Raw genomic sequence first — 17919 nt, 5'->3', positions numbered from 1 at the left:
CAATGTCTTCAAGAAAACTTTAACATATTCAGATGACTTTTTTTCAGTTTCATTTTTTGGATGATTCACAGAAAAGGCTCCTATTACATGCAAAGAGCAGCGTTCAGGGATGTTTTTGGTAAAAAAAAAAAAAAAAAAAAAGCCTGAACAGCATGTTAATGATTCGTTCCTTCATCCAGACGGGTTATCCAAGACCAATTACTGCTTTATGCTGCCTAAATACCATTTATACCATTTCATCACGTGTGCTTACGTGTCCCTGTGCACATATAGAAGCTTCCAGAACTTTTCTGAACCACCAACCAACATGCAACAGAAACGTCGTAGTGCATTCGACTGTTGCAGAGCACGAGTATATGAAAAACGCTAAATGATGCAACATTTCACTAAGGGAAAATTGAAAGCTTACTTTTAATGCCAGTAAGTAAATTCAGGCACGTGTAAGTCTCATTTTCTCTGATATACGCGTAGGAATAGAAGATGTCTGAGGGTGGAGCGACTGTTATGTAACTACGGCTAAGACGAGCTATTTGAGGACAGGAGCCCATGCAACATCTGGGCGTCATTACACTAGCCTCAGCATAAGCAGCTTTTTCTGCTTTCTGGCATTTCCTCAGTAGAAGTTCACGTCTTGTCTGCGCGCTTGGATTTAAATGAGTTTGTGTACACGGTTGAGAGTATAGGAACACGTTTACACACATGATTATGGATGTTTTAGAGGCATTAACTGGGCAATGTGAGGTAACTATGCAACGACTTACATCTTAAGCAGAATTAAGCAAACTTCATACTGTTGTTAGTGCAGTTACCCTGTGGTTGCTGTAGATGTGCACAGGGGATGGGAACAAACAGAGGAGTTCACAGACCGCCATCTGTGTTAGTACTTCAAAAAACACCAACAGCAGCTGTTGAGAGGTTTCAAAGCAGCTTTGTTCCTGACATATCACTGCTTGGCTTCCTCCAATTTACTTTTCATACGGCCTCTAAAATTGTTTACTGATTCCATTAGAAACTCGAATCAAAGAGACAGTTTGAACCATTCTCACATGTTTAACTTGACAAAAAGAGGTTTTCTAAATCTTTCTAATTGTCCGAAGCCATTTTATATCGATTCCAAACTGCTAACGTCACGTGTCCAGTCCACTCTCGAAAAGTGTAGAGCACAATTCGACGACAACTGAAGAAAGAGGAGCACAGCAGCCAAGAAGACCATGACGCAAGAGCTGAGAAATGTTACCACTCAGCTGCGTGATGTAACTTTCTGAATGTGTGTGTTTGTGAATGCTGCAAGTAATATACATATGTTTTAATCTGTTCATGTGCAACGCCAGTGCCAACCTGCCAGAGGCAGTCATGTAGACTGTAATGACTTGGTGAGATGATTGTATTACAGGGCATTACATTTCATGGCTTCTTTGGTTAATTAGATTTAAATTCACTTAAGAGTTATGTGAAGCTTAAAATTACCAAGACAGAGATGAAAATTTCACTTTTTCAGCAGATTTTTACAACACGAGTCTTGACCGTTAAGTCATTCATGGCACACTGTCACTTAACAATCACATTTAATAGATTCAAAAGTAATTTAATTTGTTTTGTCTAGTTAACATCAATGAATTGGTGATAGACTTTAAGATACTTGAATTGAACAAATTACCAGTATTGCATGGATACCATGGCACCATTTATGGATAATTTCTGTAACTTTAACAGAGCCGATAAAAGTCTATTTTGAACCTACAACTTGTGAACTGTAGCTATGGTGAAATAATGAGGAAGGTCAAGTCAGGTGACTCTTTTTAGTATGGCAGGAACATGCCCCCTGGTGGGAAAAGTGTGAAAGCTTCCACAAATGGCATTCATGATTTCTTCCCTATAATTACAGTCTCACCTGAGGTGAGATTGAAGTCTGTATTCTTTCTACAGAAACGGGTTTGAATATATTTATTGGCTTCATCTTAATATCCAAATGTTGCCATTGCATTGTTTATGTATCATTGCAAATATGCACGAGGAAAAAACTCAAAGCATCACAATAAACAAATAAGGAGACATCAACTCGTAGTCAGTTTGTCAACTTCTGATAGAAACACTAATATTTTATTATAGTAGAAGAAACAGTGGCAAACATAACCTTGGCACAGACGTTGCAGTGTATTGTCGCCAAACAACCACAAGAGGGAGTAAAATGCAACCAAATAAATTACACCAGCCTTTTGACAGCATCCTCAAAATGAAGTGACAAATAAACACTTTTTATTTGTGAGCATGGACATAGAAAGACCATATTTCAAAGGTATATTCGTGGTCAGGAACTTAATGCTCTTTTAGAAAGGAGACAATATTCTATTAATAGTCAAAGATAGAGGCCAGACACGGTTACTGCCATCGGTGTTCAAATTTATGCAGTTTTCTGGCTTACAATTTCTTTGTGGCAAAACAAACAACAAAAAAAGCCACTTTTTTTTTTTTTTTTTAAAGATTTAAGATTTCATTTAGAAACTGACATTTAACATTTGCTGGCTTCTACCTGTGTGATAGTAGTCAAATGTACAGTACACACATTGGATAAACTACATCAGATCCAAGTAATTGATTTTGTAAAGAATTCCATAAGCACATCTTTGAGTATTGTACTAAGTCAGTGCTGTTTTAATCCCTCTCCAGTGTTGCTTCTGAATATATCCTACCCTACCGTGACATTCCAGCAGACATTCAAAGTCAGAACAGACTGTAAATCTGGGATTTGGACAACACAGTCTGTCTTTGTTGATATTCTCATACAATCTCCCATGTTGATCTTGTCGGTGCTTTGTCAAATCTTGGTCACAAGCGTTTCACTCCGGCTTCATCATGTGACATCACCTGCAGAGGAGACCCCTACCAGTCCATCCCACCCTTCCTGCCCATGGAAGCTGGGTGGCATTTAAAAATGGGTGGAGTTCAAAACAAAGCTCAGCAGCTGGAGCCACTGACTAATGCCAGCCTGTGGAGAGAAGGGCAGGGAAGCCTGGGGTCATTCACTTCAAAAGTGGATATGTCATAGGTGAAACATCCTGAGAAGAACATTTACCTTGCTTCCCACCACGTAGATGCACACTGAGAGCATGAGTGGCTGAATGAAATGCAGGTAATATAACCTCAGCATTTATCTCATTTATCTGCTCTGAATACCAACACTTACTAAAGTGAACAATGGTAGAATAAACCTAACTAAATCTAAGTAGAAGGAAAGCCAACGGAAAAAGATTTTGCATGACTTGTAAGAGTGTTTGACAACGGCACTTTTCTATCACCTGCCATTGCACAATGATGTTTATTATCTCCCAGCATCCACAGAGTGCATTGTTTCACTGTGTCGTGAATGATGTCTTAAGACACAAACGTACAAGGACACACGTATGCACACTCATCTCCTCTTCATCTCCATCTCAATCAGTTGCGAACGTTTTCTGGCAACACCAGTGCACCGACTGTTTCCTTGGTGATGAATCTTGAACAGTTATTCCTTTTAACCACTTGAATGCCCTGAGTTCGGGCCGGGCAATTAAGTGCAACTGATCTGTAAATGGCCGAAGACTTCAAACGCCATATCCACGTCTGCGGGTGAGTCATTCCACACACCAGGGACCTGTCATTGCCTGACGTGATCATCACAGTCTGAGGAAGCTTCGCTGTGTCCTCGGGCACAATAAATACTGGGACTTTGTCCGTTAGTCCTGAGCAGCAGGAGGCGACGTATCCTACGTGATACCCAACAAACTGAGGAGAAAGTGAAAACAAGATGTAAGATAAGCAGCAAACTAAGCATATGCATGTTAGAAATGCATTTTTTAAAATTTGGTCCAAATGGCTGGATGAAAAACAGTGAGGCGTTAAAACTCTGATATTGTGGGAGAAAATATCCATTAAATGAAACTAGACTAACTGCAATATTTTTTTTAATAAAAAAGCTTGACAGATGCCCCTTTTGGATGGCACAGCAACGCTCGGATTTCCAATTAAGTGAGGGATTAAATTTTATCTGCGCTGTCGGTACAGTGTGTTTCTTGCTGTCTTCAGTGCATTTAATTACGGCTAAATGTTACTTTGCATTCATAAAACCGACAAAAACAAATATTCAAATGTGAGTGAAGCGTATTTTAGCCCATTCATTCGCTATGTTGCCTCTCCCCATGTGTGGCCAGCCTTCTGAGCATTGTGGTGCAAATAGGACAAATAAGACGAACGCCAAATGTTTCTCAGCGTGTCCGCCGGTCGATTATGAGGGTCTGCTGACATTACATGCTGTCTCTGATTATGACTGCAGATGGTGTTCTTGAGACAGAAATCAATAAATCAGATTTGTTTAATGAGTCATCTGGTATGTGTCAATGGAGGATGACAAAGTCTTAATTTGGAAAACACTTACTGCACAAAGGGCCTTTGGTAATTTGACAGTTTATTTGCGTGGGGATTTAAAGAGATTTGTAACTGAAAGGAAATTAATTTAATCTGAGGCGATGGCTTCCAGTGGTGCAGGAAGGCAGATTTAACATCTCCAACTGCACTATAATCATAGAAAATAGGGACATTAAAATAGGCAACTCAAATACAAGTAACAAGTAACCTGACCAAAGAGTAAGACGTTTAATCAGAGGTAAGTAATACAGATTGTATGGTTGAAATACAATATTATAGTTATGTTTTTTTTTTTGTTTTTTTTTTTAATGAAAAATTTTACTCTTTCATATTTGTCATTGGTCACCAAGCAAGGTCAAAATACGTCCATTGTGTCGGGAAATCAGATGAATGGTGAATCAGACTTGCTGTTTACACAACTAACAGATAAAATGTCCTTTGGTTTAAATGGTTTGCCTTTTGTTGCCTTCAGGTAGCATCGGATTTTCTGCTTACAAATGCCAACTGGAGGGATCCGATGATGGCAGCCGCGCCATCGTTTTAATAATCGATTTTCAATTGAAAAGAAACATTTACTACTAATTACTTAATATAAAAGCTTAAAGGTACCCAGGAGTTTGACTTTATTTTTTGGGGGGGTTAAAACAACAGTTCAACTGCATAGCGTTGTGGTTAACGAGTTTTTCGACGTGACGTGAAGGCGCAGACCGGGAGTAAAGTCAGCGTGGTGACGCCTTCACTGTACTGGAGGGCTGGAGATAAAAAGACCGACACTCACTCCTCCCACCATTCAGTACATTGAGTTACTCCAGCGGCGAATGCATCCCGAAGAGATACGCGGAGAGAGCGTCAAAGAGAGACCCCGCACAGGACGGAGTGGCTGAAAACGGGAAGAAGACTTTTTCTCCTTTTTTTTTTTATCTAGAGGTGAAAGAACCGCCCGCTCTGTACCGGCTCTTTTTTCTCCCCTTCCTTTGTTTTCGTTGTAAAACTTCGGCTCAGTCAGCATTTACCGGTGAGCCTCCCACCCCTACCTCTCCCACACGGGTTGTCCCCATTTCACTCACGAGGGGCAATTTACCGGAAAACTCTCAACTTTTGCTGCGGACCTGCAAAGTAACTGTAAAAATAATAATAATAATAAAAACATTGTCAGCAGTCCCAAGACAGGTGAGTCTGAGATATATATGTATTACATTGGCCGAAGCAAAGATAATTCACAAATGTCATTAGAATCTACGTTTTTTTTTTTTTTTTTAACTATTTGTATTTTTAGTTGTTTTTTGTTTTTTAAACAAACGTTAAAGTAGCTGGAGTTCCTCTAACGTGCCAACAGTTGAGTACAAGCTAGGTTGCTCTCAAGTCCTCAGGCTTGTTATGAATAATCATTGGTTTTCTCCTATCACTGCTCACTGGATGAGCCATGGCACACGCCCATGATGTTGTATCCCAGTTGATACATGCAGCAGGAGTTGCTACCACTTTTTTTGCATTTCTATCATACATAAAGCAGTACAGTTGATGATGCAGGTTAGAGCTAAAGAGGAATTATGGCCTCCTCCACTCATTTGTCCAGTGGGAATTTATGTTTGCTGTGTATAGCGCTCTTGGCACTTGCATAATTAATGACATGGCTGATTTCTCTTTGCAAGATGGTGAATGCCATTTGGATATTCCAGGTGCACTGGCAAGAAATATCACACAGGATACCATCATTTGCTATTGTTACGCTAATTTTTTTTTTTTTTTTACCTATTGGCCCTGCACCAGAGGAAGTTTAAAATGAGCGGGATCCATTTGGCGCAGTTAGAACCCCTTTGACTGCTTTAACACTTCACCATATGTCACTATAACACCTTAAGTAAAAACAAGCATGGTTGTTTTTGTCGAGAGCTCCAGATAACAGATTACATTTACTCGCATCCCGAGTAAATAAAGACTATTCAACGGGTAGGGTCATGTTTAGCCAGAGTTTGAGTGGTGACTCAGACTAAAAGTGTCTACGCAAGGCTGCTCCCACTTTATTGCTTTTTACAACATCTATAAATGGATTAAATGATTTGGGAGCAGAGTTTGGTCAACACTGTGTTTTTGAACCTCCTGTTTATACTTCTGCACAGCGAGTGGGGCTTCTGTCCTGCGGGCAGCCAGCTCCAAGAAAATGTTTTTGCGCCACGACTTCGAGACTCCTGTTGTGTCTCACGTGAGGAGAAAGTTGTGACGGAACATGTAGCTGCACTTGATGTTCTGAGAATTCGCTTTCTCGCTTGAGTATTATATGGGCGACTTATTTTATTTAAAAAAAGTGCTTTAAAGGTCAAGATTTAGAACTATTGTTTTAGAAGAATAAATGAAAATAGTAGGATATTTACATTACCAGCTTCACTGTGTTCACAGCAGTAATCCACTTACTGGTCACCTTTGCTTTTTACACACACAGGTTTGCAGAGATACGGTTCTCCGCTGAATTTATGTTCTACTGTAGAGCTTTTAAACCAGCTCTGCTTAATTGGAAAGGAGTTGCGCTGCTGATTAGACATTTGGAGATGTTGTGTGTAGCTGGCCATATTGTCCATTTGGGTCAAGTATTGATTTTGTGTCCTAGCCTCTCTTTCCTGTTTGTGTAACTGCCACTGTGTACTCCTCTTTATGCGCTATAACTTTAAACAGTTGCCCCTTAGTGGAAACCCACGGCTAAAATTCACGTTACAAGAGATTGAGATTCTTTTAAAATACGTTTATCTATGTAAGAAACGCATATGGATGATGCAGCTCTGAATTATCCAGGAAAAGTGTGAGTCTCGACCTCACAGCCCTAAAGCTGTGACGAACACAAACGGGCATTGTGTTTTGTGTCCATCCCCTAATGGACTTCCACACAGAGCTGGCATAAGTCTGAAAGTTTCTGAAATGTGTAGTGCTCCCATGAATCGATCGGATTATCGTGTTGTTCCACTCGCTGAAGCTATGGCTGCAGTCAACCAAAGAAAAAGCCCAGTTGAAAGTGCACCTAGTCTTCAGTCCGTCAATAGTCTATCAATACGTTGTGCCAAAACAAAATCTTTGTTGTTTGTCTTGATTAATGTACGAAGCCTTGGATGAAAGTTGATACACAAAATGTAGACCAGTAAGCTTATGCTTTTTGAAAGATATTCAATGCTGTTTTTTTAAGATGTGATATGCAAGCCATCGTTTTCAAGTTTATACGTGACGTTTTAAATCCCCCCCAACTCAGTTGTTACGGGCATTTCTCATTCTCATCTTCTGTGATCGCCTATCCTGGAGATAGCTGTCTCACAGACAATTGCTTTGATATAATTTTGAATTAGTCTGTCTGACGGTAAATTAATTCATCCTGGAAAGCTGCTAGTGTAAGACTTTACCCTAAGAATATAATGCACGCGATTGTCAGACCAGGCACTATGTTGTCTGATGAAACCAGTACTAACCAGCACTAACCTCAAATGATAGTATATCCTCTTATTATTAAAGAGAGGCGAACAAGAAAGTGCAGAAGGTATTGGTTGATCAATACCACAGTGAAAGAATACTCAAAAATATTATTTCTTCATTGTGTCTAGTACAGAGCAATATGTTTAGCTGATATGCGCTGAATATAACCAGAACAAGCTGAATGATTGACTACCATGACAAGAAGGTCTCTTCTGCCTTTTTATTGATAACGCACCCACTTCAGTGTCTTTCCACGTTAGAGTGGGCTGTGGGGGCTGTGCTTGCACCATTCACATTTCTGTAAATATCGTTTGTTAGATATGCCACTGTTTCATGAAGTGTGCAGCCCTTCCGAGAAAGATTTTACATACTGTACTATAGTTATCAGCCAAACAAACAAGGTTTCTGTCTCATTTACAAACACAACTTGTTTGTGCCGGCTTCTGATAGTCAAACAGATTATTTGGCAGAACGTCACCCTCCCCTCCCCTCTCTGTGAGGATCATGGCCCTGTTATATCTCAGCAACACAACTATCTCAACCATATTGACGTTTCCAAGTCACTGCAGATTCTGGTCATTGTCCAGTACAATAAAAAAATACTAGAAAAAAATCTGTGAGGCCACCCCTATTTACAGTGTAGTTTCCAATGAATTGTTGTCAAGTAGAAGCCCACTGTAAAGGCCGGTAAGAAATCTTTTTTATGCTGGTTTCATTTTCAAAGCAAATTGCTGATAATTTAACTCTCAGAGGAACACTGGAGTCCTTGGCTTGCTGTCTTTGCTAGTTTGCAACTCGAGCTCTGTTCAAAGACCCGCACTCAGATAAACTGGGTGGAGCGGAGTTCTGAGGTTCCCCTTTGAAAACAGGCAACAATACTTCCTTGACCAAATAATGAGACTGCTTGTTTTCCTTTCATCCGTTGCAGTTTTCCCACCTTCTGGCTCGTGTAGCTGGGAAAATGTAAATTAATGTAAAATAAGATTGGGACTTTCATTTGTAATGCCACAACTCTTACAGCAAACCCTTAAGTAACATGTGATTATAGCTGTTACCATATATCAAATCATCTTTATTGGCAATATGTTGAACTTATTATTTAGTAATGTGGTTTTATTTAAGCCATATAGAGTATTTCCCATTTATTGCGGGGAAATAGGTTTGTTGGCTTTTAGTCATCGAAAATAGAACTTAATAGTGTGACAACAATCATTGTGACCTCAACGTATTACCCTCTCCGCAATTTATGATGAAGTTGCCAACACAATTACATCGATTTGTAGAGTTGTTGAGTTAAATAGGCCAAAGTTCGCCTAAGGATAAAGCTTTGTTTCTCGCTCAGAAATCTAAGTTCATCGTGGTGGCACCTGCTCGTCTGGCTCTCCCTCCCAGTTAGATAGCAGTCACATTAAAGGACACAGATTGTTTCGATGCCAACGTACAGGTGGCAGTGAGGAGTGCTTGTGTCGGTCTACAGATGGCACCTTGATAAAACATACTCGTCCAACCACTTTTTTTTTTTTCCTTTTCCTTCTTGCCTCAGGGGGAAAAAGCAGTCTGACTTAAGAGGCTTGAACAAACTTGGCTGGTCTTCAAATTTGCCACATGGAACAACAATGGTTACCACCATGTCTCTGCATGCCATGGGTGTCTTTGTCAGCTGTTTGCTTTTCAGGCCACGGTATCAGTGCTAGAGAGTCAATGAGGTGTTTAGATATACACCGAGCAGACATAACATTATAACAGTTGAAGCGGATAACGCCTCAATCAGTTTAATCAAGCATTGGTGGGGAGTGCTGGACAAACGAGTCCAATCTGTGGAGGCCCCACCTTGCAACTTATAGGGCTTAAAGGATCTGCTGCTAACGTCTCGGTGCCATATACAACCGGGCGCTTTCAGGTGTCTAGTGGATCATCAAAAAATATAATTTCCGTATTACAATTGATGTCAGCATCTGAATTAAAAAGAAATGGTGACATTTGTTGAATAAAACACCGAATGTTCTACAGCATGGGATATTGTGAAAAAATAATTGGAGCTGTGGTTGAAAAACTGTTAAAAGTAGCCTTGGAAGTGGTTTTAACTGCGTGTTACCTTAACCCCCCTTCAGATGAAATGCATTATGTAGATACATAAAATGGGCTGTATCAAGAGTCATTAGTAGACAAGTGCACAGAAATATCTGCCCATATTTTCTGTTACATTACCAGACTCATGGTCCATTTCATGAACAGTTTGGTGAATTAACATTTATGTGCCCAGATAGCCAGAACAGGCTGATAATGGAAGCTGATGATATGCCAGGCGAGTCGAGCACAGAAGCTTAAAGCTTAGCTCTGCTTCATTATGAAAGCCTTAATGAAAGCTAGAAAGAGCATCAAATCCAGATGAAGGTGAGGCTGGGAAAGCTGTTTTTAAAAAACACTTCTTCAAATAAGGCTCGAATGTAGGATCCAAATGGTGCACACCTAGTGCTGCTTATGAAACTGCCCCTAGAAGTACTATCCTTTATTTCCCTACAAATACTCTTCACCACCCTGCTCGTTGGCATCACTTTCTTTCCATCCATAATATACCCATGCTGTATTTTTGTAGATGGAAACAAACATTGTCTCAGGAAGAAGTTATAAGAGGAGGATGAACTCCAATATTCTTTATCAAGCCCCATTGGTTAAAAGGCTTGTCTTATGTCTAAAAACATGCACCATTATCAGAAAAACCCGAGTTAGCCACGTAAGTCAAAGCACTAGCTGTAATTTGGGGGGAGTTTAGTGATTTTGAGAGTTCATATTGGCAAAACTGCCAGTCTTTCCATAAACCTCCAAGTAGCTGTGCACGGCTCCTCCTGGGAGCTCTGGACAGGACATCCAAAATCACATGTTGTACTGGATGTGATGAGAAAGCATGGTACTGATATACAATAAACAGACAAGAGTCTTTAAGGTGATAATTATTCAAACCCACACACCGTCCGCTGCCAGAACAGTGGTATGGCAGATGATAATTTACCACTGTCATCTCATAGCTGGGAGGCCTGTTGTGTGTTTTTGTGAAGTTTCCCTTTCTGCCTTTGCTCCAAAACATATCTGTGTGGTACCCTTACTGCATATACCAAAGCATTGAGAATACATCCGTTTTTGACTCTGACAGGTAATTTACTGTACTTGAACAGAGAAGTTAATAATGACCAGCCCTTCATCCACAAGACATCAGATGCACTGAGATATGGCCTCTGTTTATTTTTCACTGTCTTCAAGTAACCTCATCAAATTCTGACCCTGCAGCATTGAACCAGATCGTTGTTCATGCATCAGACCAAATTTATTCCACTATCAAATCATCTTTACTCAAGTACCTTTCCACAGACAGATGGTTGCTTTAGAATTGAAACTGAAGCCCACTCCTTAAAGATTACTTTGAGTTCCATGTAAAAAAATGAGAGCGATATTGCCACATTACTTGACCCCATTAAATCTCTGTTGTTTTGTCTGCGCTGAAATGAGTGGGTGGATTTTCTCCCCCCTTGTTTAACTCTCATAATGGAAATGAATGAAATACACGCCACTTCCTCTTCCTGTTAATTATTCTTCCCTCGGATTATTGCTGACCCAATTTTTTTGTTCCCTGATTGATGGAGTGTCACGTTGTTGGGACGTTCTTGTATGATACCCCTCCCCCAACTCTACTAATTCTGTTATTTGCTGCTGTAGGCCAACTAGAAATGTGTCTCTCCACACAATCGTTTTCTTCCTGTGGCTAGCGTTGTGCTCCAGTAGTACCCTTATTAGCTGACACAGTCTAGCCCTGAAGTTGGTCAATTAAATCTCAGTTTCAATGTATAAATGCTTTAATGACTGCTCAGCTAAGTTGGACACAAGAGGCCACCAATTATTCTGAGAGTTAGTTATTATTTGTGGGCAGTCAGGCTTTCCTGTCTGTGTTAAATGGTTATACATGGTGCACTTTCTTAGGCTTTCTTAATTTCATAGTGAGTGCAGTTAATCAAGTTTATTGGTATAATATGTTCTATTAGTTTCAGAATCAATCATCATTAAATGGGAAATGAACATTGGGAATGGGAATGGGAAACAAACATTGGTGAATAGCCATTATGCCTCAGGTCTCTAGTGCAAATGCCTTAAAGGTACAACTGAATTGACTCTTGTGAACATATCGAAGAATATTGTGAATGTCACCAAGCTTAGCTTAGTTTATGGTAGTACATTGTATCAGATGATCACTTCTACTTCTTTCAGTGTGTTTTGAGGTGACCACAAATCCAATATGTGAGTGACAAGGTCTATTGCAATGGGGGCACATGAAGTCAGTGTTGATCTTGGCTGCAGTGCTCATCTTTCTCCCCTGATGTTTCCTTTCTCTCACCTCACTCCTCTCCTTTTCAAAGCACTTAAGTCCAGCTTGGCGGAGTTGCCTCCAGTAAGAGCGTTCGGAGGCAGAGCTTTCCAGCTGCGTGCGTTGTATTCCACGTCTTCCGTGCTGTTTTGAGCCGACCTCCGGCAGATCCCTGGCCATGATACAGGAGTTGGCATGGAAGCCTGTCCTTCGGCATCCTGATGGTGTGGCCAACATATCGCAGTTGGTGCTGAAGAAATGTGGCCTCCATACTCTTGGTACTCTTGGTTCTCTTCAGAACCCCTGTGTGGTACATGGTCATGCCAAGTTGGCCCAAAGATGCACTTGAGACATTTGATGTGCTGATGGATGTGGTGATGATACAGGGTCACGGTCTTCACACGGTCCAGGCTTCACAGCCATACAATAGTGTGGAGACGCAGATGGCTTGATAGACTGCTACCTTGGTGTGTATGTAGAGATCTTTGTTCATAAACACCCTCTTATGCAGACTACCAAACCATGTTGAGGCAGCCTTGATGTGGTTTTGGACTTCATTGTCCATACTGTAGCTTTTTGAGAGGATACTTGTAAGATATTTGAAATCTGGAACTACGGCTAAGAGCCTGTTGTCGATGTTGAAGACAGGTGATGTTGGTGGAGTTGGGGACGGGGAGTTCCACTGGCAGAATACCTCTGTCTTTGCAGTGTTTACTGTAAGACCCAGTCTACTATAAGCCTTAACAGCAGCTGTTAGTGTTGCTTGCAGAGCCTCTGATGTATGAGGCACAAAGGCACAGTCGTCTGCATACAGTAACTCCACTATGTTTACAGTTTTGACCTTTGTAGCAGTCTGGATGTTAAATAGGTTGCTTTCCAACCTGTAATCAACCAACACACCACTGCTTCCTTCAGGCTCTTTGTGCAGCAGCCAGCTGACACACATGAGGATGATGTTTAAGAGTGCTGGTAGCAAGGTAACTTTGAAGGCAACATGTTATGCTCATTTCAAGCTAGGCTTTGCAAATTGTAAAATCTTTTCCTTTTTTTTTTACCAGTGGTTGCTTGTATGTTATGGAGTAAACTATTTTTTATTTCATTTTTTAAATTTTTTTGTTTTTTACTAGTATAGTTTAGTACCTAGTGTTCAGAGATTTTGCCTGGAATTAATTTCACTTACATTTTATTCATAATTTGAGACTTGTCCTTATTTAGTATGTACGCTACTATTTAAAGAACCAAGTGTGGAAATTACAAGTTGATATGTTGAATATGCTACAACCACATTCATTTGTTTAACAGTTTACTTGCTACATCTCTCTGGGAAAAGAAGTAATAAGGAACCTGCAAGTCTGCTGCTAATGACTTAATATTGTGGTGTAAATAATACTGTTATTGTTTAGATAAATAAATAGACTTTTCCACTTATAATGCCAGTTGATACTGAATTTCTTTAGTCTGGATAAGCATTTCTTGCTGATTATGGAAACATATACAAAGAAAAATGTTGAGTAAAGTACTTGACAGTGATTTTCCTGACATCAGCTCATCCTGACATCAGAGCCAACTTCTTGTTAGGGAGGATGCACTTAATTCTACCCTGTCAGCATCATTCTTCCTGGTTAGATACAGTCAGCTAATCTGTATTTTTCGTCTTTCAATATTCTGTACAAAGGCTGCTAATTTGAATGTGCTCCTGTTTATAGGTGCAAGGTCTGCCCCTACCCCCTAACAAAGTCAAAGCCATAGATTTTTTTTTTTTTGTTTTTCAGCCACCTAATTTCCACACCAAAATCCTCTGGATGCACGCATAAATTGGAAATACTGTACTTGGCTAGAAAACTACGAGTTATGAGTTACTGATACCAACTGGAGTTACTGTATGTATGAAAGGCTTGGGGTAGTGATGTTTTTCTGCAGTATTCACTTTCCCTGTGGCGGCTGTCACTTACTGGTAGATATTGTGAGAGGTTTGTGGTGGAACTTAATTTCAGACTCAGGATGAACAAGAGGTTATAGACTGTGGCCATTACTTCTATGCCGCATACCACGCTGACTCATGGGAGAGATAGATATGAGGGTTTGGTCAATATTAAATTGATAGCAGTTTATATTAAACTGATGATATTCGTGAATACGTTTGAGGCACTGCTCTTTCAACTGTTACAAACAAATCAGCTTTGTTTCTGTTACACTGCTTGTATTACACGGCATACATTGTTAGTGGTCTACATTATGGATGTGCAGGGTCAAAAAGTAAAATTAAGGTTATGTGTAAATGAACCAAGCTGAGAAACCCAAGTTTGTTTTGTTTTCCTGTTGGGATTGTGAGCTGTAGCCTGACGTGGTGTATTAATGCTAAATCATTCAACAGAAGCTGTTGCGGACTGTTGTTTTCAATTTGCTTAATCTGAGCATTTGAAGCAAGATTTTTGGTTTCCCAGGAAACTCCTCAGGGTTTGTCACACAGCAAGAGGAATAATAAAAAAAAAAGCAAGACGCAGCAAGTCAGTGTGCCTGTTCACATATCGAATACATTATCTGATATGCGAAGTATTTATAGCCTTTAGCCTGTGATCGGTTACAAATCAGAAATGACAAACTAAAGGTTTCACTCTTTTGACTATCAAGTTGTGATTATGTTTGCTCAACAAATTATTGAATATTTCCATTATTAATCTTTAACAATTTTGTTTTCAATACATAAAGATACAGTTGATATAGCTCATGGCTAAACACTGGAGATGTGTGCAGCAGTTCTTCCACAGGAAGTGATTGGGTCCACTAGAGCAGCAACAATGGTTTGTTTATATTAAACACAAGAAGAGGTGGGTATCATGGAGATACCAGTGCCAAGAATACAGTCTGATGGAAAATGGATCTTTCATGAATTTTAAAATGTGCAGCAAGACTTCTCAGCTGAGATGTGTCTGCTGAGCCAGGTTTAACAGCGCTGATGTAATGACTCTCTCTTTGCTTCCCATAATAGGCTTTATCACCCATGTGTCACTAATCACTCCCCTCACAGGCATCTTCAGATATCACATGGTTCAGTCATGTCTCCATGGTGCTCGCTATCCATTGCACTTCTCATTAGGCACGTTAGATCATTCAGATATGTCAAGGATTAGGAATAGATGGAATGAATGAGGCCAAGTTTAACGCAGGTTAACACATTTCTGTTTATGTGACACTGCTTGTGGAGTTCTAGACCAAATCATGCGAGAAAGGTGACCTTTAATGTGATTAGTATCACTGTGTCATACAAAAGTGTACTTCAAAAGTGCATTGCTACTTTGAGAGACGCTAGCATGCTCTGCTATGTCTGTGAGGGGTCTCAGTCATCCAGGTCGGGGTACGGTAATCCAAAAAGGCGTTCAGAACTGAAGAAGCTACTCGGATGAGTCGGATGAGTGGAGAAACGTCTTCAAGGAATTCTGCAAATCCAGTTGCCTTTATTCAACGCCTTTTTGGAAGCTTCAAGAACACTTAGATTCCCTTTGAATTTTATTATACTCTTTTTGGGAACAAAGAAATACTAGTGAGACTCATCTATAATTTTAGAGAAAGCTGAACTGCAGCATAATGTTGAACAGCTTGTATTGAAAAAGCAAATAATGCAACATTTCCAGCTTCAATTTATTTGTAATATTTGCCTGTTATGTAACATGGTATATGTATTACTATATACATATATAGTGTTTTGAATGGAGTATTTCTTAGAAACTTTTTGTTTGTGTTTTGGCCTTGACTCACAGTTCTCTGCTGCTTGGCCTCTCCCTCAGACACGGTTTTCTGCAGGGAAACTGCTGAAGCATTTCCTCCCCAGCAGACTGTTTTCTCTCACAATGCTTTTGATTGGAGGAAATGAGGCAGCAGAAAAAACGATGACAAAGGTGATTAATGGATTTTTTTTTTTTATGCATCCGTCATGTCATCTCCTCACCTTGTGACAAACAGAAATGTTTGACGAGCTGCTTCCATTGTAATGGTATTTAGAAGAAGTCACGAAGAGGAGGCCGCGATGTTCTGATGGAGGTTGATATGGCACATTAAGTTAATACAAAATCTCATGTGCAGCTGATCATTAGGTGAAACAAAATATTGTACCCTCTCCTAAATTATTGTAATCCGAGTCAGAGATTTTGTGGCTCAGTTGTTGTGTCTGTGACACGGTGAGTCACTGGGGCTGTGCGACCCACGCTGCTTATGGTGCCCACGTTTCTGCTGTAGTCAGAGGTGTCGTATCCACGTTGGCAAAATACAACAGGGCTACTGCAGTGTCTTGGATGGACAGAAATTATTTGATTTAGAACGTTACTACTCATGTTGTCTTTAATTGAGCTTTGCCAGGTGAGTTTTATTCAAGGTTCTCCACTGGGTCGTATTTAGCAGATGGTTATCTGAAGGGCAGGTTTTTCCTTCTGTCTTTTTGGGGGCTTGATGGATGAACCTCCCTTTTCAAGGCGACAAATCTGTAGCCTCAGTGCTCCTCTGCCTAATTATGATAATATCCAACATCAAACAAGTAGACCTAAAGGGCTGTTTGATGTTCTGCTAAGCGGAGGTAACCTTGATGTGCGTGATATATTTGACTTTGAGGACACAAGTGGCTGTAACACAGGCATGAACTGAGGTTTTGAGAGGTAAACACGTTGCAACAAAACAACCACCAACTGCAGCATATTTTCTTTATGTCTTATGGGCTTGGTCGACGTGCCCAGACATTCATCTTTAAATGGGTCTCATGGAAGAGAGATCATTGTTGTTGAAGTTAATCCAACTGAATTGGTGTTTTGTATTTGCATACCCGTGGCAGAATTAACGTTAAACTAATTGTTAATACAGTTGAATATCAGCTGAACCCAATTTTTGACAAAGTAGTAGAATCTCACCCATTTCAACACACACAAACGTCTCACATTAGCATTTATATCACACATTGTGTGTGTGTTGTAATCTTCAGAGACTTTCAGGTGAATTTTCTTCATCGACAACCACGTTAAACTACCATTTAACATGTACCATTTTGAGGCATGACAAAAATTTGTGTGTGATTAGTCTTTTCTCCAGATTTTCAAATGTCAGCCTTTGAACAGCCTCAGTATCCTGTGATCTGTATATAAAATCTATCTCCAGTTGATGGAGAAGAAACATCAGACAGTTGTAATGGCAGTAGTCAAGTAGGTCTCCGTCTGATTAAGGTGTACATAACACAGACTGCTATGTAGCTTCTCAGACAGGGTGACTGTGTGATGTTTGGCACTATTGTAGTGTAACATAATGTGATTAATGAACACAACCTGTGCACAGCGTGTCTGTGCCTGGTTTTGTTGGACAGAGTTGGCCTTTTATCAGTCATTGGTCAAAGCGCAGCATTGACTGCTCCTGCGTCAGGGCTTTGGTTTTCGTCACCATCATGCACTACAATGCAAAAACATGAGCACATTGTAGTTCATTTGTATTACTTTTTGTTTGTTTTTTGATATTTTAGCTTACTTCTGTATTTGTTCTCCAAAATATTTTGCTACCCCACCGTTGTACACAGTACAAAACAATTGTACGCGCAGTAGCTGAATATGAAACGCATGACGTTTAACTCTTTTCACTTTCACTTATGGAGCTGCACTACACGCTGGCTGTCAAGACATTTGTGGTCCTGCTGTGGTGAGCCACACTCATTATAGCCTCGGGTCAGGCCCACCGCTTCA

General features: G+C 40.2%; 1 protein-coding gene across 6 annotated transcripts in view; it reads left to right on the top strand.

Moving 5' to 3' along the window:
- Positions 1-5176: 5176 nt before the first annotated feature.
- Positions 5177-17919, top strand: part of gdpd5b (glycerophosphodiester phosphodiesterase domain containing 5b) — a 39150-nt gene continuing 26407 nt past the window's right edge. For 3 of the 6 annotated variants that reach the window (XR_007113366.1, XM_047593538.1, XM_047593534.1), the window contains exon 1: positions 5179-5571. The gene's annotated coding sequence lies outside the window, so the exon portion shown is untranslated. Of the gene's footprint in view, positions 5572-17919 lie in introns of all 6 variants that reach the window. The other 3 variants (XR_007113365.1, XM_047593535.1, XM_047593536.1) reach the window with 3 other exon arrangements.

The sequence above is a fragment of the Mugil cephalus genome, chromosome 9, assembly GCF_022458985.1.
Source record: "Mugil cephalus isolate CIBA_MC_2020 chromosome 9, CIBA_Mcephalus_1.1, whole genome shotgun sequence".
Lineage (NCBI taxonomy): Eukaryota > Metazoa > Chordata > Actinopteri > Mugiliformes > Mugilidae > Mugil > Mugil cephalus.
This window is presented reverse-complemented; position numbering and strand designations above follow the sequence as displayed.